At 38.6% G+C, this 21,384-nt stretch overlaps 1 pseudogene; it reads left to right on the forward strand.

Moving 5' to 3' along the window:
* The first annotated feature begins 9,748 nt into the window (after positions 1 to 9,748).
* LOC140176169 (histone-lysine N-methyltransferase ATX5-like) lies at positions 9,749 to 12,290 on the forward strand (annotated as a pseudogene).
* Positions 12,291 to 21,384: the final 9,094 nt, after the last annotated feature.

Below are 21,384 nucleotides of genomic sequence, written 5' to 3' on the forward strand. Positions count from 1 at the left end.
AGGCGGCTAAATCCAGCCATGAAGGAGGTGGTGCAGAAAGAGGTCACTAAGTTACTAGAGGCTGGGATTATTTATCCTATTTCTGATAGCTCCAGGGTGAGCCCTGTCCAAGTTGTTCCCAAGAAGGGAGGCATGACAGTAGTTCATAATGAAAAGAATGAACTGGTTCCCACAAGAACAGTTACAGGGTGGCGTATGTGTATTGACTACAGAAGGCTCAATACAGCCACCAGAAAGGATTATTTTCCTTTACCATTCATAGACCAGATGCTAGAGAGACTAGCAGGCCATGAATACTACTACTTTTTGGATGGCTATTCAGGCTACAACCAAATTGCAGTGGATCCTCAAGACCAAGAGAAAACAGCATTCACATGTCCATCTGGAGTATTTGCTTACAGAAGAATGCCTTTTGGTCTGTGCAATGCACCTGCAACCTTTCAGAGGTGCATGCTCTCTATCTTCTTTGATATGGTAGAGAAGTTCCTGGAAGTCTTCATGGATGACTTCTCAGTATTTGGAGACTCATTCGGCTCCTGTCTTGATCATCTAGCACTTGTCCTGAAAAGGTGCCAAGAGACTACTAACCTGGTCTTAAACTGGGAAAAATGTCACTTTATGGTGACTGAAAGAATTGTCCTTGGGCACAAAATTTCAAGCAAGGGAATAGAGGTGGATCAAGCCAAGGTAGAGGTGATTGAAAAATTACCACCACCTGCCAATGTTAAGGCAATCAGAAGCTTTCTGGGGCATGCAGGATTCTATAGGAGGTTCATAAAGGATTTTTCAAAAATTGCAAAACCTCTAAGCAACCTGCTAGCTGCTGACACACCATTTGTGTTTGACACAGAGTGTCTACAGGCGTTTGAAACCCTGAAAGCCAAGCTAGTCACAGCACCAGTCATCTCTGCACCTGACTGGACATTACCATTCGAATTAATGTGTGAAGCTAGTGACCATGCCATTGGTGCAGTGTTGGGACAAAGGTATAACAAGCTTCTGCACGTTATTTACTATGCCATTCGTGTTCTAAATGACGCACAGAAGAATTACACAACCACAGAAAAAGAGCTGCTAGTAGTGGTTTATGCCATTGACAAGTTTAGATCCTATTTAGTAGGATCAAAAGTGATTGTGTACACTGACCATGCTGCTCTTAAATATTTACTCACAAAGAAGGATTCAAAACCCAGGCTCATAAGATGGGTGTTGCTTCTGCAAGAGTTTGATATAGAAATAAGAGACAAAAAAGGGACAGAGAACCAGGTAGCTGATCACCTGTCCCGGATAGAACCAGTAGCTGGGGCGTTCCTCTCTTCTACTAAAATCTCTGAGACCTTTCCAGATGAGCAACTCTTTGCCATTCAGGAAGCACCATGGTTTGCAGACATTGCAAATTATAAAGCTGTGAGGTTCATACCCCAGGAGTACAACATGGTGCAAAAGAAAAAACTAATTTCTGATGTAAAGTACTACTTGTGGGATGAACCATATCTCTTTAAGAGATGTGCAGACAGAATGATCCGCAGATGCGTCCCTAGAGAGATGACACAGAAGATCTTGTGGCATTGCCATGGATCACAATATGGAGGACATTTCAGAAGTGAGCGCACAGCCACTAAAGTCTTCCAATGTGGTTTCTACTGGCCTACTCTCTATAGAGATGCCCGAGAGTTTGTGCGTAACTGTGACAGTTGTCAAAGAGCTTGCAACTTACCTCATGGTTACGCCATGCCTCAACAAGGGATCTTAGAGATTGAGTTGTTTGATGTATGGGGTATTGACTTCATGGGTCCTTTCCCACCATCATACTCAAATACTTACATTCTGGTGGCAGTAGACTACGTATCTAAATGGGTGGAGGCAATTGCCACACCCACTAATGCTACCAAGACTGTGCTGAAGTTCCTCCAGAAACATATTTTTAGCAGATTTGATGTTCCTAGAGTACTAATCAGTGATGGGGGCACCCATTTCTGCAATAAACAGCTTTACTCTGCCATGGTCCAATATGGAATTAGCCACAAAGTAGCAACTCCATATCATCCACAGATAAATGGGCAGGCTGAAGTCTCTAATAGAGAGCTAAAAAGAATCCTGGAACAGGCTGTAATTGCCCGTAGAAAGGATTGGGCAAAGAGCTTGGATGATGCTCTGTGGGCATACAGAACAGCATTCAAGACTCCTATAGGAACCTCTCCATACCAGCTTGTGTATGGCAAGGCCTGTCATCTGCCCGTGAAACTGGAACATAAAGCCTACTGGGCAACCAGATTCCTAAACCTGGATGCTAAGTTAGCTGGTGAGAAAAGATTGCTCCAGCTAAATGAGCTAGAGGAGTTCAGACTCAATGCTTTTGAAAATGCAAAAATTTATAAGGAAAAAGCAAAAAAGTGGCATGACAAGAAATTGTCATCCAGAGTCTTTGAGCCAGGACAAAAGGTTCTGCTGTTCAACTCTAGGCTCAGATTATTCCCCGGAAAATTAAAATCCCGGTGGAGGGGACCATATGTGATTACAAGAGTGTCACCATATGGATATGTTGAGCTTCAAGATATTGATTCTGACAAAAAGTTCATTGTTAATGGAGAAAGAATCAAATATTATCTTGAAAGCAATTTTGAGCAAGAATGCTCAAAACTGAGGCTTGAATGAAGCTCAGTAAAGGTCCAGCTAAAGACAATAAAGAAGCACTTGTTGGGAGGCAACCCAGCCATTAGCAAGTTATTTGTTTTAAACAATGCTTGTAGAAAGTTTATATACACTTTCTTCAAAGGTTAATCATCAAAATTGAAGGAATTCACAGCGTTACAGAATGATTCAGTTCAAAAAGCAGAGAAAAGGAGCTTGCTGACAAGAAAATGCCAGTAAAGGGCATTTTGGGCGTTAAACGCCAGTAAAGGTACCATTTTGGGCGTTAAACGCCAGAATTGGCACCATTCTGGGCGTTTAACACCATAATTGCAGCATCCTGGGCGTTCAGCAAAACGCCCAGTGTTAAAGGGGTTTCTGGCATTTAACGCCAGCTAGGGTACCTGGCTGGGCGTTAAACGCCCATAATGGTCAACAATTGGGCGTTAAACGCCAGAATGGATACCATTCAGGGCGTTTAACGCCAGAAAGGCAGGGGGAGGAGATTTTGTTTCCGAATTCAAATTTTTTTTCAAATTTTCATGTTTTAACTCATAATTTTCTGCATAAACATGTTTCAAACTTTCATTATTCACCTTCAATTTTCAAAAATTCAACAATTCTCTAAATCTCTTTTTCAATTTTCTTTCAAATCCTTCCTAAATCTTCTTCAAAAACTTAAGTATCTTTTCAATTTGTTTTCAAATCTTTTCAAACCCATCATATCATCTCTTATTTCTTAGATGCATAACCAAATTATCAGATTTAACCTCTTTATATCTATTTCAATTGAAAATCTTATCTTTTTCATATCATGATTTTATTTTCTTCCACCAATCATATCTCTATGGCATATCTCTTTCAAAATTTTTGAAACCCTCCCTCCTCTTATAAATACACGTTCGGCCATCCCCTCCTCTCCACCATTCGAATTTGCCTCTTCTCCTCTCTCTCCCCTTTCCTTTCTTTTGCTTGAGGGCAAGCAAACCTCTAAGTTTGGTGTGTTTTTCCGTGATCACTGAGCTAAGACTCATCAAGATCATGGCACCTAAGGGAAAGCAAACCAAATCAAGAGGCAAGAAAGAGAATACTCCAAAGAGTCTTTGGAATCAAGAGAGGTTCCTAACTAAAGAACATGCAGACCATTACCACAAAATAATGGGTCTGAGGTCAGTGATCCCGGAAGTTAAATTCAATCTGAAAGAAGATGAATATCCGGAGATCCAAGAGCAAATTCGAAACAGAGGATGGAAAATTCTAGCTAATCCTGAAACAAAGGTTGAAAGAAACATGGTTCAGGAATTCTACTCAAATCTGTGGCTAACAGATAAGCAGAGAATAACTGAAACCGCCTTTCATACCTACCGAACCATGGTCAGAGGGAGGCTTATTTACTTCCATCTGGACAAAATAAGAGAGGTCTTCAAACTGCCTCAACTACAAGATGATCCAGAATCCTTTAATAGGAGAATGGTGAGAGTAGATAAGGGGTTGGATCAAGTTCTAGAGGACATATGCCTCCCTAGAACTAAGTGGATAACCAATTCAAAAGGTGTCCCAAACCAACTCAAGAGGGGAGATCTCAAACTAGTTGCAAGAGGCTGGTTGGACTTCATTGGGCATTCTATATTGCCTCCTAGCAACTGCTCTGAGGTCACTATCAAAAGAGCAGTGATGATTCATTGTATTATGCTTGGAAAAGAAGTGGAGATTCATCATCTGATTTCTTGTGAGATTTACACAATTGCAAACAAGAACTCCACTGAAGCCAAACTGGCCTACCCAAGCTTAATTTCTCTACTATGTAAAGATGCTGGGGTGAGGATGGGAGTAGATAAATTCATCCCAATCGAACACCCAATCACCAAGAAGTCAATGGAAGGACAAGTGCAAGACAACTCCATAAAAAGGAGAGCGCAGGAGTTCCTCCCAGAAATTCCTAAAATTGACTACTGGACCCGCCTAGAAGCATCTGTTACCAAGCTACAAGAAGCTATGGAACAACTTAAGGAAGAACAGCAGAATCAAAACTGCATGCTCTGCAAACTGCTGAAGGAACAAGAAAAGCAGGGGCGTGAGCTACAGGAGCTGAAGTGCCAGAAGCTCTCCCTTGAAGGACCAAGCACCCCACAGATTGAGGGAGCATCCACTTCTCAAGATCAAGGTTGTTGAGTCCTAACTCTGTGATAACCTTTATTATTAAGAGTCTATTTTAAGAGTCATTTATTTTTCTGTTTTTTTTTTTACTTTTCTGTCTTCTATTATTATTATTTTTCTCTTATATTTATTTTTGAGTCTTATTGTCATTCCATGATTAATAAAATTTAAAGTTTATGTCTTAAAGCTATGAATGTCCTATGAATCCATCACCTTTCTTAAATAAAAAGTGTTTTTAATTGAAAAAGAAAAAGAAGTGCATGAATTTCAAATTTTAAAATAGTTTAATTACTTTGATGTGGTGGCAATACTCTTGTTTTCTAAATAAATGCTTGAACAGTGCATATGTTTGAAATTATTGTTTATGAATGTTAAAATTGTTGGCTCTTGAAAGAACGATAGAAAAGGAGAAGTGTTATTGATAATCTGAAAAATAAAAAAAAATTGATTCTTGAAGCAAGAAAAAGCAGTGAATAGAAAAAAAAAGAAGAAAAAGAAAGAAAAAGCAAGCAGAAGAAGCCAATAGCCCTTTAAACCAAAAGGCAAGCTTAATAAAAAGGATCCAAGGCTTTGAGCATCAGTGGATAGGAGGGCCCTCAGGAATAAAATCCTGGCCTAAGCGGCTAAACCAAGCTGTCCCTAACCATGTGCTTGTGGCGTGAAGGTGTCAAGTGAAAACTTGAGACTGAGTGGTTAAAGTCGTGGTCCAAAGCAAAAAAAGAGTGTGCTTAAGAGCTCTGGACACCTCTAATTGGGGACTCTAGCAAAGCTGAGTCACAATCTGAAAAGGTTCACCCAGTTATGTGTCTGTGGCATTTATGTATCTGGTGGTAACATTGTAAAAGCAAAATGCTTAGGGTCACGGCCAAGACTCATAAAGTAGCTGTGTTCAAGAATCAACATACTTAACTAGGAGAATCAATAACACTATCAGGATTCTGAGTTCCTATAGAAGCCAATCATTCTGAACTTCAAAGGATAAAGTGAGATGCCAAAACTGTTCAGAGGCAAAAAGCTAAAAGCCCCGCTCATCTAATTAATACTGATCTTCATAGATGTTTTTGGAATTCATTGTATATTCTCTTCTTTTTATCCTATTTGATTTTCAGTTGCTTGGGGACAAGCAAAAATTTAAGTTTGGTGTTGTGATGAGCGGATAATTTATACGCTTTTTAGCACTGTTTTTAGTATATTTTAGTTAGTTTTTATTATATTTTTATTAGTTTTTATTTAAAATTCACTTTTCTGGACTTTACTATGAGTTTGTGTATTTTTCTGTGATTTCAGGTATTTTCTGGCTGAAATTGAGGAACCTGAGCAAAAATCTGATTCAGAGGCTGAAAAAGGACTGCAGATGTGATGAACGGATAATTTATACGCTTTTTGGCATTGTTTTCAGTATGTTTTTAGTAGAATCTAGTTACTTTTAGGGATGTTTTCATTAGTTTTTATGTTAAATTCACATTTCTGGACTTTACTATGAGTTTTGTGTGTTTTTTCTGTGATTTCAGGTATTTTCTGGCTGAAATTGAGGGACTTGAGCAAAAATCAGATTCACAGGTTGAAGAAGGACTGCTGATGCTGTTGGATTCTGACCTCCCTGCACTCAAAATGGATTTTCTGGAGCAACAGAACTCAAAATGGTGCGCTTCCAATTGCATTGGAAAGTAGACATTCAGGAATTTCCAGCAATATATAATAGTCCATACTTTGCCCAAGTTTAGACAACGCAAACTGGCGTTCAACGCCAGCTCTCTGCCCAATTCTGGCGTCCAACGCCAGAAACAAGTTGCAAAGTGGAGTTCAATGCCCAAACTGGCACAAAAGCTGGCGTTCAACTCCAAGAATGACCTCTCCACGTGTAGACTTCAAGCTCAGCCCAAGCACACACCAAGTGGTCCCCAGAAGTGGATTTATGCATCAATTACTTACTTCTATAAACCCTAGTAGCTAGTTTATTATAAATAGGACCTTTTACTATTGTATTAGACATCTTTGGATTATCTTTTGATCTATTGATCACGTTTGGGGGCTGGCCATTCGGCCATGCCTGGACCTTCATTACTTATGTATTTTCAACGGTAGAGTTTCTGCACTCCATAGATTAAGGTGTGGAGCTCTGCTGTTCCTCAAAGATTAATGCAAAGTACTACTGTTTTCTATTCAATTCATCTTATTTCGCTTCTAAGATATTCATTCGCACTTCAACCTGAATGTGATGAACGTGACAATCATCATCATTCCCTATGAACGCGTGCCTGACAACCACTTCCGTTCTACATTAGATTGAATGAGTATCTCTTAGATCTCTTAATCAGAATCTTCGTGGTATAAGCTAGATTGATGGCGGCATTCATGAGAGTCCGGAAAGTCTAAACCTTGTCCGTGGTATTTCGAGTAGGACTCTGGGAATGAATGACTGTGACGAACTCCAAACTCGCAAGTGCTGGGCGTAGTGACAGACGCAAAAGGATAGTAAATTCTATTCCAGTATGATCGACAACCTCCAAGATGATTAGCCATGCAGTGACAACGCATCGGACCATTTTCACAGAGAGGAATATGATGCAACCAACGACAAGGGTGATGCTTCCAGACGATTAGCCGTGCTGTGACAGAGCATTTGGACCATTTTCCCGAGAGGATTGAAAGTAGCCATTGGCACCGGTGACATCCTTACACAAAGCCAGCCATAGAAAAGGAGTAAGACTGATTGGATGAAGACAGCAGGAAAGCAGAGGTTCAGAGGAATGAATGCATCTCCATACGCTTATCTGAAATTCTCACCAATGATTTACATAAGTATTTCTATCCTTATTTTAGTATTAATTTCGAAAACTCCATAACTATTTTATATCCGCCTGACTGAGATTTACAAGGTGACCCTAGCTTGCTTCATACCAACAATCTCCATGGGATCGACCCTTACTCACGTAAGGTTTATTACTTGGACGACCCAGTGCACTTGCTGGTTAGTTGTATCGAAGTTGTGACAAATTATGAATTGAGATTAGAGCACCAATCCTTTGGAGCCATTACCAGAGATCACAATTTCGTGCATCAAGTTTTTGGCGCCGTTGCCGGGGAATCAATTTCGAACAATAATTCACAACCTGAGTAACAATTTCGCATACCAAGTTTTTGGCGCCGTTGCCGGGGATTGTTCGAGTTTGGACAACTAACGGTTCATCTTGTTGCTCAGATTGGGTAACTTTCTTTTCGTTTTCTTTTCAAAAAGTTTTCAAAAAATTTTCAAAAAATTTTTAAAATAAAAATGTTTTCAAAAATATATTTTTCTTCAGAATTTTTAAGAATGAATTCTAGTGTTTCATGAAGCATGTTGAAGCCTAGCTGGCTGTAAAGCCATATCTAATTCTTTTGAATAGGGTATGTCAGGCGTGTCATGTCTGAGTTACCACTACAAGAAAAAAGGCCTATGGCCACACTTTTTTTTTGCCACGCTTTAAAAGCGTGGCCAAAAGTGGTCAATGGCCACGCTTTTAAGAGGGTGGCGATAGATTAGAGATTTGGCCACTTTTTTCTTGCTATGCTTAAAAAGCGTGGCGAAAAAGGTCTACAACCACGCTTTTATGAGTGTAGCAATTGATTCGAGATTTGGCCACGCTTTTTTTTTTGCCACGCTTAAAAAGCGTAGCCATAGAGGGAAATAGGCACGCTTTTAAAGCGTGGCAAAAAATTTTGTTATGGTGACGTTTTAAAAGCGTGGCCGTTTCTTGTAACTTTTTTGGCACGCTTCAAAAGCGTGGCCAAAAAGTTCCAAAAAAATTTTAATTTTTTCTTGTTATTTTTTGGCACGCTTCTTATTACCCATTCGACCATCCCCCTAACCCTAATTCACGCGCAGCAGCAGCGCCTCGCTCTCTCCCTCATTTTCTTCATTCGAGTCTCCTTCTCCATCCTTCTCACACAGACACGTAGGACAGCAGCAGCGGTGGTGGACTCGGCTAAACACCAAGGAGCAGTGGTCGTTCTTCTCCTCCTCCTCCACCTCTTCCTCCTCCTTCACGAGTCCCGGCTACAGCACTCTTCTCCTCCTCCTCCATCCTTCTCACATAGGAGTAGTGGTCGTTCTTCGCTGGCGCTGTCACTCTCGCTCCCAATAACCCTGCGTCGGCACCCCTTCCGTGTCCCTCCATTGCTCAACACCCGTCGTGTTGTGTCTCCCACTCTGAAGTCGTCGTGCTGCCATCTCCCTCTCCTTCACTCGTCGCACCTCTGTTTCCATCCCTCAACCCTCCTCCTCGCCACCCGTCAGTGCCGACGTCAGCCACGTTCAGCATTTGCAGCGCCGTGGTATTGATGGTTAGGGTTTCGATACTTCAAGCATTCACGGTTAGGGTTTTGATTTTGTTTAATTCTTGTTTATTGGTATTGATGGTTTGATTTAATTGTTCAAAATTTTCAGTTTTTGGGTTTTATTTGGTTTAATGTTTCATTCTTATCCAAATGTGAAAAGAGAGATGTTCTATTTTTTTAGTTCTTCCTTATTCTAGTGATGTGTTTAGTCTGCAATTTTTGGGTTTATTTGGGTGAACTGAAATAAAATAATAAGGACCGGGTGAACTCAGGAAACTGAAGATGGTAAGTTTTTCTAACTATGTTCTTATGTTGTACATGAAGCATCTGATAGATGCAAAATAAAGCTTGTAGTGAACAACAGAAGGGAATATCAAATCCCTATGGGCATTATCTGAATTTCAAGCATCATTTCTTTGCTCCCTGATCTTTTAGTTCCTCTTATTGGTGGTTTTTTGAATGGCTAAAAATGAAATAGTTAAGCTTCTTATCTTTTTTTTCCCTACTCTAAGTTGACATATCTCTTAATTTGCATGATTAGGCTGGAACCCGTTTTTTTCCCTCCTCTCTTTTATGTATTGCTATAAAATTATATTATGGTATCTTGAAGCTTTAGTAAAGTTGTTTTATCCTCACTATGTTAATGTGTTATTGTTCCTTAGGTGGTGCTCTAAAGCCAACAGATATTGACACATTATGGGTTCATGTCACTTGTGCTTGGTTTCGGCCTGAAGTGGCTTTTGCTAGTGATGAGAAGATGGAGCCTGCTTTGGGTATTCTTAGTATTCCGTCAAGTTCTTTTGTTAAGGTGAGATATCAATACCCAGTTTGTTTAGAAAACGTAATTGTAAAATGATATAGACTACAGGTTTCCTAAATGGTTTTCATTTGACGTCTCTTGTTCCTTCTTTATGCCTATGTTAATCTAAATTGTGTTTGTTGAATTTCATATTCGTGTTATTTGTAAGCAAATTCATGGTTCATGCACACAATGTTGCAAGTCTTCTACTTATTTCCATGCCATGTGTGCATCAAGGGCTGGCTACCGAATGGAGGTCGGATCAACTCTGGTTTTTATTTTTTATTTATTATTTCGGGCTTCCATTTGCGAATTGTTGTTAACCTCTTACAATTTGGATTTCAGTGTTATGCATCATGACTAATGTTTAGTTGACATGTTGCATTTTCTTATAGATAATTTAGAGATTTTTTTTTTCTCTAAATTTTCCTGCTTAAATGCAGTTGCACATTTCGGAGAAAAATGATAAACAGACAATAAAAATGGTTTCCTATTGTGCTTATCACAGGTATAGAATCTTCAATTACAACAAAAGAGACAATACTTTCTTCTTTGTCCCTTTATACGGTTTCCTTTTCGGAGTTTGCTTTTGCCACAATTTTTACTCTTTTTTGAATTCCTCAAGTATGAATTTAAGATTCATTTGAATCTTACTGTCAGCTTTTTGTTTTAATATTACTTGCAGGGCTCCCAATCCAGACACTCTTTTGATTATGCAAACCCCCCTTGGGGTCATTTCAACTAAAAGTCTTCTACAAACTAAGAAAAAAGGGTTCCAGGCTAATTTCCTCTAGAAGAACAAAGGTAGAAGAAACCCGTCAAGCAGATGATAGTGCTTATTAGTGCTCTTTTTTGTCATCCAATTTATTAATGTTAGTGTGTGTGTATGTGGCTTTTCAATCCCATCATCATTCAATTATTCAAGATGATGCACAGAAATTCTCAAAGGCTCTTATTCCTACTTCTCTTTTCTGGGTTTCTCTTATCTTCTTTCTGCTTCTGCTGTCCCTGCAACCAGTAAGACAGGCCTTCAAAGTTGTTAATGAATATTATTGTATCTGTTCTATTTTATTATCAATTATTATAGCAATTGGATATATCATGGAATTAATATATTTAGAGTGACAGATAATTAAAAGAGAATGGAATTAATATATTTAATATGATGAATAATTAGGGATTAATTTGATTTAATTTGTGTGATTTAAGGACCCAGAATTTGGATGGTGAAGAATCTGAAGATGCATCACTTCTACTTTCTTTAGCTAAGGCATCACTTCTTTAATATTGTTGGTTGGTTGGTTTTGTTTATGTCCATTTAAGCATTAAAATTCTGCATTTGAACATGATCTTTTATTATCATTTATTGCCCCTTGGAACTTTTCCTGTTTTTGTTTTGCAACCATGCATGTTTCTTTTGTCCCTTGTATAAAGATAAATGGTTGTTGGTGTTCAAAGTTGGAGTGTGGGGTTTTGTTAGGTCTTTGTTTTGTTTCTATTCCCTTTTTCATGTTCACATCTCCTATTATTGTGGGCTCGTTTTTTTTGGTTCTCTTCCTATTATTTAGTTGGTATCTTTAATCTTTAATAATAACAATAATAATATTATTGTAGTAATTAGTCTCTTATATGCTACTGTATGTCATTTTCTTGTGTTCTCAGTGGGGTGTGTATTTTATTTCCACTTTGTTTTGGTTAGATTATGAAGAGTTTGGGCACGATGGTAACAGAACAGTTGCTAATGGTGTTGACAAGGAAGGGCCAGTGCTTTCTTACCAAACCTCATTTAGCTGCTTCCTAGTTCTTTTCAAGTGGCCAGTGATTCAAATCCTACCTTTTGTAGTTTATTGCTTTTTGTTTCAGGAGTCCTTCAAAGTTCAAAGACTTGTTCTTTGATTGATTTGATTAGTCTCTGAAAATGAAACTGCAGGGTCACACATTGCTGCAAAGAGCAGCACTAACTACTTTTCCTTTCAATTTCACCTCTAATGGCACCACCACAACCCTAACCCTCTCTGGCTTTCGATGCCACCAAAGTCTTCCTCATAAACGCCTCAGATTCATTCCCACTTACACCAACACGGGACCCTCGCCACGTGTTGATGTCAATAACAACCAGTTACAACAAGAAGAGCAAGATGATCTAGAGGCCTGCGTTGAGAAGGTAATATAATCAACAAAGTTAGTTTTCATGATCTTTATTTGACTTAGCATAATTGCTTTCTAATTTATTAGTGATGAAACTTTTAATTTGCAGATTATATATAGATGCCGCTTCTTGGCTACTTTTGGAGTCTTTGGTTATTTAATTGTGGAAATTAATCGTGAATCGGGTGATGACATTTTGTACTATTTAAAGAATTTCATTTTTGTTGTTAGTTGGTAGAGGACAAGCATAGAATTTATTATATATAACGTGACTTGTAATTTTGAACTCTTAAATTCCTTCCGTTCTTTTATCCATATAAAAAGAGTTCTCTAGTGTTTTCTTTGGCCATTTGATTATTGATATTATACTCTGGTTAAGAAATAAGAATTTTGAACTCGAGATATATTATGTATGAGTATTAATGTATAAAATAATTATAGTATAAATTATGTCACTAATTACTATTTGATTTGTCTTGTAATAAAAATTACATTATATTTATAGGTTTTGGTAATAAAAAAGGACTAAATTTATATTGTGCAGTGATAAAGGAAAAATTAGAAAAAAAAGATTTTTTTTTTAAATTTGATAAGGCTATTGCCACACTTTTAAAGCGTGGCCGTATCTCCAGCTATGGCCACGCTTTAAAAGCGTGGCCGTAGCTCTAGCTATGGCCACACTTTTAAAGCGTGATCGTATCTCTAGCTATGGTCACGCTTTTAAAGCGTGGCCGTATTTTGCAACTGCCACGCTTTAAAAGCGTGGCCGTATCTCACACATATGGCCACGTTTTTTAAGCGTGGCAATCAACAAAAGCGTGGCAAAAAATAAAGCGTGGCAGTAGGTCACCAAAAGCATGGCGGTAGCTCAAAAAGCGTGGCAAAAAGCGTGGCAATAGAGCTGTTTTCTTGTAGTGTACATACTAAAGCTTGGCTGGCTATTAAGCCATGCCTGACCCTTTGATTGGAGCTTTAGTTTAAAGAGCATAAGATTCCTGGAATTCATATTAAAAATTTTGGAATCCTTATTTTTCTTTTTCAAAATGATTTTCAAAAAATTAAAAGAAAATACAAAAAAATCATAAAAATAAAAAATATTTTGTGTTTCTTGTTTGAGTCTTGAGTCAATTTTTAAGTTTGGTGTCAATTGCATACTCATCTTGCATTTTTCGAAAATTGCATTCATGCATTGCATTCATCAAGATCTTCAAGTTGTTCTTGATAAACCTTCTTGATTGATCTTCATATTTTAGTGTTTTGTGTTGTATGGTGTTTTTCATATGCATTCTTGAAATCTTAGTGTCTAAGCATTAAAGATTTCTAAGTTTGGTGTCTTGCATGTTTTCTTTGCATTAAAAATTTTTCAAAAATAAGTTCTTGATGTTCATCTTGATCTTCAAAGTGTTCTTGGTGTTCATCTTGACATTCATAGTATTCTTGCATGCATTCATTGTTTTGATCGAAAATTTCCATGCATTGAGCTTTTTTAGTTTTTTTCTCTCTCATCATTAAAAATTCAAAAATAAAAAAATATCTTTCCTTTTTTCTCTCATAAATTTCGAAAATTTGGATTGGCTTTTTCAAAAATTTTTAAAATCTAGTTGTTTCTTATGAGTCAAATCAAATTTTCAATTTAAAAATCTTATCTTTTTCAAAATCTTTTTTAAAAATCAAATCTTTTTCATTATTCTTAGTTATTTTCGAAAATTTTAAAAAATATTTTTCAAAAATCTTTTTCTTATCTATATCATAATTTTCGAAAATAACATAATCAATTAATGTTTTGATTCAAAAAATTTCAAGTTTGTTACTTACTTGTTAAGAAAGATTCAAAACTTTAAGTTCTAGAATCATACCTTGTGATTTCTTGTGAATCAAGTCATTAATTGAGATTTTAAAAATCAAATCTTTTTCAAAAACTAATTTCTATCATATCTTTTCAAAAATATCTTCTTATCTTACCTTTTTCAAAAAAGTGATTGCAAAATATCTTTTCTAACTTCCTAACTTCTTATCTTTTCAAAATTTGTTTCAACTAACTAACTAACTTTTTGTTTGTTTCTTACCTTTTTCAAAACTACCTAACTAACTCTCTCTCTCTAATTTTCGAAAAAATCTTCCCTCTTTTTCAAAATTTCTTTTTAATTAGACTAATTATTTTATTTTTTATTTGAATTTTCAAAAAAACTACTAACCTTTTTCAAAAACTATTTTCGAAAATCACTAAATCTTTTTCAAAAATTATTTTCGAAAATTCTCTCCTCCTCTCATCCCCTTCTATTTATTTATTCATCTACTAACACTTCTCTTTATCTCACATCTCTGCTCCTATCATCACCTTTGTGTTTGGATTCTTCATTCTTCTTCACCCCTATTCCTTTTCTTCTTCTACTAACAATAAGGAACCTCTTTACTGTGACATAGAGGATTTCTCTTCTTTTCTTTTTCTCTTCTCTTTCTTATGAGCAGGGACAAAGAAAAAGGCATTCTTGTTGAAGCTGATCCAGAACCTGAAAGGACTCTGAAGAGAAAACTAAGAGAAGCTAAATTACAACAATCCAGAGACAACCTTATTGAAAATTTCGAACAAGTAAAGGAGATGGCAGCCGAACCCAACAACAATAATGCAAGGAGAATGCTTGGTGACTTTACTGCACCTAATTCCAATTTACATGGAAGAAGCATCTCCATTCCTACCATTGGAGCAAACAATTTTGAGCTGAAACCTTAGCTAGTTTCTCTGATGCAGCAGAACTGCAAGTTTCATGGACTTCCATCTGAAGATCCTTTTCAGTTTTTAACTGAATTCTTGTAGATCTGTGATACTGTTAAGACTAATGGAGTAGATCCTGAAGTCTACAGGCTCATGCTTTTTCCTTTTGCTGTAAGAGACAGAGCTAGAATATGGTTGGACTCTCAACCCAAAGACAGCCTGAACTCTTGGGATAAGCTGGTCACGGCTTTCTTAGCCAAGTTCTTTCCTCCTCAAAAGCTGAGCAAGCTTAGAGCTGATGTTTAAACCTTCAGACAAAAAGAAGGTGAATCCCTCTATGAAGCTTGGAAAAGATACAAGCAGCTGACCAAAAAGTGTTCTTCTGACATGCTTTCAGAATGGACCATCCTGGATATATTCTATGATGGTTTATCTGAGCTATCAAAGATGTCATTGGATACTTCTGCAGGTGGATCCATTCACCTAAAGAAAACACCTGCAGAAGCTCAAGAACTCATTGACATGGTTAGTAATAACCAATTTATGTACACTTCTGAGAGGAATCATGTGAGTAATGCGACGCCTATTAAGAAGGGAGTTCTTGAAATTGATACTCTGAATGCCATATTGGCTCAAAATAAAATATTGACTCAGCAAGTCAATATGATTTCTCAGAGTCTGAATGGAATGCAAGCTGCATCCAACAGTACTCAAGAGGCATCTTCTGAGGAAGAAGCTTATGATCCTGAGAACCCTGCAATAGTAGAGTTAAAATACATGGGTGAACCATATGGAAACACCTACAATCCATCATGGAGAAATCACCCAAATCTCTTATGGAAGGATCAAAAGCCTCAACAAGGCTTTAATAATGGTGGAAGAAACAGGTTTAGCAATAGCAAGCCTTTTCCATCATCCACTCAGCAACAGACAGAGAATTCTGAGCAGAATCCATCTAGCTTAGCAAATTTAGTCTCTGATCTATCTAAGGCCACTGTGAGTTTCATGAATGAAACAAGGTCTTCCATTAGAAATTTGGAAGCACAAGTGGGCTAGCTGAGTAAAAGGATCACTGAAATCCCTCCTAGTACTCTCCCAAGCAATACAGAAGAGAATCCAAAAGGAGAGTGCAAGGCCATTGAATTAATTACCATGGCCGAACCCACAAGAGAGGAGAAGGACGTGAATCCCAAGGAAGAAAACCTCTTGGGACGTCCAGTAATCAATAAGGAGCTTCCCTCTGAGGAACCTAAGGAATCTGAGACTCATCTAGAGACCATAGAGATTCCATTGAACCTCCTTATGCCATTCATGAGCTCTGATGAGTATTCCTCTTCTGAAGAGAATGAGGATGTTACTGAAGAGCAAGCTGCCAAGTTCCTTGGTGCAATCATGAAGCTAAATGCCAAATTATTTGGTATTGAAACTTGGGAAGATGAACCTCCCTTGTTCACCAATGAACTAAGTGATCTGGATCAACTGACATTGCCTCAGAAGAGACAGGATCCTGGAAAGTTCATAATACCTTGTACCATAGGCACCATGATCTTTAAGGCTCTGTGTGACCTTGGTTTAGGAATAAACCTCATGCCCCTCTCTGTAATAGAGAAACTGGGAATCTATGGGGTGCAAGCTGCTAAAATCTCATTAGAGATGGCAGACAATTCAAGAAAACAGGCTTATAGACAAGTAGAGGACGTGTTAGTAAAGGTTGAAGGTCTTTACATCCCTGCTGATTTCATAGTCCTGGATACTGGAAAGGAAGAGGATGAATCCATCATCCTAGGAAGACCTTTCCTAGCCACAACAAGAGCTGTGATTGATGTGGACAGAGGAGAATTGATCCTTCAATTAAATAAGGACAACCTTGTGTTTACAACTCAAGGATCTCTCTCTGCATCCATGGAGAGGAAGCAGAAAAAGCTTCTCTCAAAGCAGAGTCAACCAAAGCCCCCACAATTAAACTCTAAGTTTGGTGTTGGGAGGCCACAACCAAACTCTAAGTTTGGTTTCAAACCCCCATATCCAAACTCTAAGTTTGGTGTTGGGAGATCTCAACAAAGCTCTACACATCTGTGAGGCTCCATGAGAGCCCACTGTCAAGCTATTGACATTAAAGAAGCACTTGTTGGGAGGCAACCCAATGTTTGTTTATCTAATTTTATTTTTGTTTTTCATGTTTTCTTAGGTTCATGATCATGTGGAGTCACAAAATAAACAAAAAATTTATAAACAGAATCAAAAACAGCGGAAGAAAAATCACACCCTAGAGGAAGCACCTGTCTGGCGTTCAACGCCAGAACAGAGCATGGTTTTGGCACTGAACGCCCAAAATGGGCAGTATCTGGGCGCTGAACACCCAAAATGGGCAGCATCTGGGCGCTGAACGCCAGAATTGCACCCTGGAGAAGAGCTGGCGCTGAACGCCCAGAACAAGCATGGTTCTGGCGTTCAACGCCAGAAATGGGCAACAAATGGGCGTTGAATGCCCAAAATGGGCACCAACCTGGCACTAAACGCCCAGAGTTGTGTACAAGGGCATTTTACATGCCTAATTTGGTGCAAGGTTGTAAATCCTTGAACACCTCAGGATCTGTGGACCCCACAGGATCATCTCAGGATCTGTGGACCCCACAGGATCCCCACCTACCTCCACTCACTCTCTTCTCTCTTCTCAATCATCCTCTATTCCCAATAAACACTCTTCCCCAAAACCCTTCACCTATCACCTCCATCTCTCTTCCCTATTAACCCTTCACCACTCACATCCACCCACTCTTCCCCATAAACCTACCCAATAAACTCCACCTACCTTCAAAATTCAAATCAATTTCTCACCCAAACCCACCCATATGGCCGAACCTTAACCCCCCCTCCCTTCCCTATATAAAGCCTTCCATTCTTCCTCATTTTCACACAACACAACCCTCTCTTCTCTTCTTGGCCGAAACACACCTCCCCCTCTTCTCCATCTTTTCTTCTTCTTCTTCATCTAATTCTTTATTTTCTTGCTCGAGGGCGAGTAATATTCTAATTTTGGTGTGGTAAAAGCATAAGCTTTTTGTTTTTCCATTACCATTGATGGCACCTAAGACCGGAGAATCCTCTAGAAAAGGGAAAGGGAAGACAAAAACTTCCACCTCTGAGTCATGGGAGATGGAAAGATTCATCTCCAAAGCTCATCAAGACCACTTCTATGATGTTGTGGCCAAGAAGAAGGTGATCCCCGAGGTCCCTTTCAAACTCAAAAGAAATGAGTATCCAGAGATCCGACATGAAATTCAAAGAAGAGGTTGGGAAGTTCTAACAAATCCCATCCAACAAGTCGGCATCCTAATGGTTCAAGAGTTCTATGCCAATGCATGGATCACCAAGAACCATGATCAAAGTAAGAACCCGGATCTAAAGAACTATGTTACAATGGTTCGGGGGAAATACTTGGATTTTAGTCCGGAAAATGTGAGGTTGGCGTTTAACTTGCCTATGATGCAAGGAGATGAACACCCCTACACTAGAAGGGTCAACTTTAATCAAAGGTTGGACCAAGTCCTCATGGACATATGTGTGGAAGGAGCTCATTGGAAGATTGACTCCAAAGGCAAGCCGGTTCAACTAAGAAGATTGGACCTCAAGCCTGTGGCTAGAGGATGGTTGGAGTTCATCCAACGCTCCATCATCCCCACTAGCAACCGATCTGAAGTTACTGTGGATCGAGCCATCATGATCCATAGCATCATGATTGGAGAAGAAGTAGAGGTTCATGAAGTCATCTCCCTTGAACTCTACAAAATAGCCGAAAAGCCCTCTCCTGGGGCAAGGCTAGCTTTTCCTCATCTTATCTGCCATCTATGTTACTCAGCTGGAGCTTCCATAGAAGGAGACATTCCCATTGAGGAAGAAAAGCCCATCACTAAGAAAAAGATTGAGCAAGCAAGAGAGCCCATTCATGGAGCTCAAGAGGCGCAGGAAGCTCATCACCATGAGATCCCGGAGATGCCTCAAATGCATTTTCCTCCACAAAACTATTGGGAGCAATTCAACACCTCCCTAGAAGAATTAAGTTCCAACATGGGACAATTAAGGGTGGAACATCAAGAGCACTCCATCATCCTTCATGAAATTAGAGAAGATCAAAAAGCAATGAGGGAGGAGCAATAAAGACAAGGAAGAGACATAGAAGAGCTCAAGGACATCATTGGTTCCTCAAGAAGGAAACGCCACCATCACTAAGGTGGACTCATTCCTTGTTCTTACTTTCTCTGTTTTTCGTTTTCTCTATGTTAAGTGCTTATCTATGTTTGTGTCTTCATTACATGATCATTAGTAGTTAGTAACTTTGTCTTAAAGTTATGAATGTCCTATGAATCCATCACCTCTCTTAAATGAAAAATGTTTTAATTCAAAAGAACAAGAAGTACATGAGTTTTGAATTTATCCTTGAACTTAGTTTAATTATATTGATGTGGTGACAATGCTTCTTGTTTTCTGAATGTATGCTTGAACAGTGCATATGTCTTTTGAAGTTGTTGTTTAAGAATGTTAAATATGTTGGCTCTTGAAAGAATGATGACTAGGAAACATGTTATTTGATAATCTGAAAAATCATAAAAATGATTCTTGAAGCAAGAAAAAGCAGCAAAGAACAAAGCTTGCAGAAAAAAAAATAAAATAGGCGAAAAAAATAGAAAGGAAAAAAAAACAAGCAGAAAAAGCCAAAAGCTCTTAAAACCAAGAGGCAAGAGCAAAAAGCCAATAACCCTTAAAACCAAAAGGCAAGGGCAAATAAAAAGAATCCCAAGGCTTTGAGCATCAGTGGATAGGAGGGCCTAAAGGAATAAAATCCTGGTCTAAGCGGCTAAACCGAGCTGTCCCTAACCATGTGCTTGTGGCGTGTAGGTGTCAAGTGAAAACATGAGACTGAGCGGTTAAAGTCAAGGTCCAAAGCAAAAAAAAGAGTGTGCTTAAGAACCCTGGACACCTCTAATTGGGGACTTTAGCAAAGCTGAGTCACAATCTGAAAAGGTTCACCCAATTATGTGTCTGTGGCATTTATGTATCCGGTGGTCATACTGGAAAACAAAGTGCTTAGGGCCACGGCCAAGACTCATATAATAGCTGTGTTCAAGAATCATCATACTGAACTAGGAGAGTCAATAACACTATCTAAACTCTGAGTTCCTATAGAAGCCAATCATTATGAACTTCAATGGATAAAGTGAGATGCCAAAACTATTCAAGAGGCAAAAAGCTACAAGTCCCGCTCATCTGATTGGAGCTATGTTTCATTGATAGTTTGGAATTTATAGTATATTCTCTTTTTTTTATCCTATTTGATTTTCAGTTGCTTGGGGACAAGCAATAATTTAAGTTTGGTGTTGTGATGAGCGGATAATTTATACGCTTTTTGGCATTGTTTTTAGTATGTTTTTAGTAGAATCTAGTTACTTTTAGGGATGTTTTCATTAGTTTTTATATTAAATTCACATTTCTAGACTTTACTATGAGTTTTGTGTGTTTTTTCTGTGATTTTAGGTATTTTCTGGCTGAAATTGAGGGACTTGAGCAAAAATCAGATTCAGAGGTTGAAGAAGGACTGCTGATGCTGTTGGATTCTGACCTCCCTGCACTCAAAATGGATTTTCTGGAGCTACAGAACTCAAAATGGCGCGCTTCCAATTGCGTTGGAAAGTAGACATCCAGGACTATTTCCAGCAATATATAATAGTCCATACTTTGCCCAAGTTTAGACGACGCAAACTGGCATTCAACGCCAGCTCTCTGCCCAATTCTGGCGTCCAGCGCCAGAAACAAGTTGCAAAGTGGAGTAAAACGCCCAAACTGGCACAAAAGCTGGCGTTCAACTCCAAGAATGACCTCTCCACGTGTAGACTTCAAACTCAGCGCAAGCACACACCAAGTGGGCCCCAGAAGGGGATTTATGCATCAATTACTTACTTCTGTAAACCCTAGTAGCTAGTTTATTATAAATAGGACCTTTTACTATTGTATTAGACATCTTTGGATTATCTTTTGATCTATTGATCACGTTTGGGGGCTGGCCATTCGGCCATGCCTGGACCTTCATTACTTATGTATTTTCAACGGTAGAGTTTCTGCACTCCATAGATTAAGGTGTGGAGCTCTGCTGTTCCTCAAAGATTAATGCAAAGTACTACTGTTTTCTATTCAATTCATCTTATTTCGCTTCTAAGATATTCATTCGCACTTCAACTTGAATGTCATGAACGTGACAATCATCATCATTCCCTATGAACGTGTGCCTGACAACCACTTCCGTTCTACATTAGATTGAATGAGTATCTCTTAGATCTCTTAATCAGAATCTTCGTGGTATAAGCTAGATTGATGGCGGTATTCATGAGAGTCCGGAAAGTCTAAACCTTGTCCGTGGTATTCCGAGGAGGACTCTGGGATTGAATGACTGTGATGAACTCCAAACTCGCGAGTGCTGGGCGTAGTGACAGACGCAAAAGGATAGTAAATTCTATTCCAGTATGATCGAGAACCTCCAAGATGATTAGCCATGCAGTGACAGCGCATCGGACCATTTTCACAGAGAGGAATAGGATGCAACCAACGACAAGGGTGATGCCTCCAG

The sequence above is a fragment of the Arachis hypogaea genome, chromosome 11 (genome assembly GCF_003086295.3).
Source record: "Arachis hypogaea cultivar Tifrunner chromosome 11, arahy.Tifrunner.gnm2.J5K5, whole genome shotgun sequence".
NCBI lineage: Eukaryota > Viridiplantae > Streptophyta > Magnoliopsida > Fabales > Fabaceae > Arachis > Arachis hypogaea.